Raw genomic sequence first — 1,193 nt, forward strand, 5'->3', positions numbered from 1 at the left:
GGAGAAAAATGAATTTTAAGCGCTAAGTACGTTCTGAAAGCTCCAGAAACAAGGGCAATTATGGAACAAATAAAAAAGAAAAAATATTTTTTAAGTTTTTAATGTGTTTTAGACCCTTACCCGATGGCGCCCAGGACTCCCTCCCTGGGGATCCAAGGACCCTTTGGGGTGTCGGCATGCGAGGCCAGTGCCCTCCCTGCTGACCCATCGCTCGGGCCCCTCACAAAGCAGAAAGTGTCAGAGCTAGAGGGAGCCTCAGTCTCCCTCCAGATCTGATGGGGCGGGTGAGGGCACCTCAGCATTAATTTAGTTTCGGTGCGACGACCAGCACCTGGTTAGTGACAGGGGTGGATGGATCATCCCAGCAGTGTCCCCAGGACATCCCGTTACTGGCCCCCTGTCGTTCCTTAGGCGGATTGTGGAGTAGAGCTAAAGCGTGGGATTCCCTCATCAAAGGGACCTGGGGACACATTCTTTTTCCTCATGGGAGGTGTTGAGCCCCACCTGGCAGTGTTCAGGGGTCAATCCTGGGGTTGCTCAGGGTACCCCATATCTGGGTCAGCAGCATGAAGGAAAAAACACCCTCCTCTCTGTCCTGTCGTTCTTGGCGGGTGTCAGGGCTGGATTGGGGGAGGGGTGGGGCATATTCTTTATGTGCTTGGGGCTCAAAAGCATTTGTAAGGGCCTTTGATTTTCACTGGTTCTTATGCATTCATTGGGTTCTGGGAGTTCAGGAAGGTGTGGAGCTTCTCTTTTCTTTTTATTTATTTATTTTGCATTTTGGGTCACACCCAGCGAGGCATTATGGTTACTCCTGGCTCTAAATTCAGCAAGCACTCCTAGTGGTGCTAGGAACCATGAGGGATGCCCAGAATTAAACCCAGGTTGGAGACCTTCAAAAGAAATGATCATTTGTCTATGCTGTCACTCAGGCTCCAATATGTAGAGCTTTAAGCCAATTCAGGTTGCGGACTGGAGGCATGCAACAGGGTGGTGCTGCAGTGGGTCTTGCAAGGAAATATGCAATCTTAGCAGGAAGTAGCTTGGGCACTTCGAGAGTGTTCCCTAAACCGTCTAACAATGCAATTTAGGATCACTATTGGCCACCTCCCACTGGAATGGAGCACTGCCCACTGAAGCACTGCCCACTGGGTGTGCCTCCACACATAGAGTGAGTGGGGTGAGCCCCAGGC

The sequence above is a fragment of the Sorex fumeus genome, unplaced genomic scaffold (genome assembly GCF_029834395.1).
Source record: "Sorex fumeus unplaced genomic scaffold, SorFum_2.1 ptg000134l, whole genome shotgun sequence".
Taxonomy (NCBI): domain Eukaryota; kingdom Metazoa; phylum Chordata; class Mammalia; order Eulipotyphla; family Soricidae; genus Sorex; species Sorex fumeus.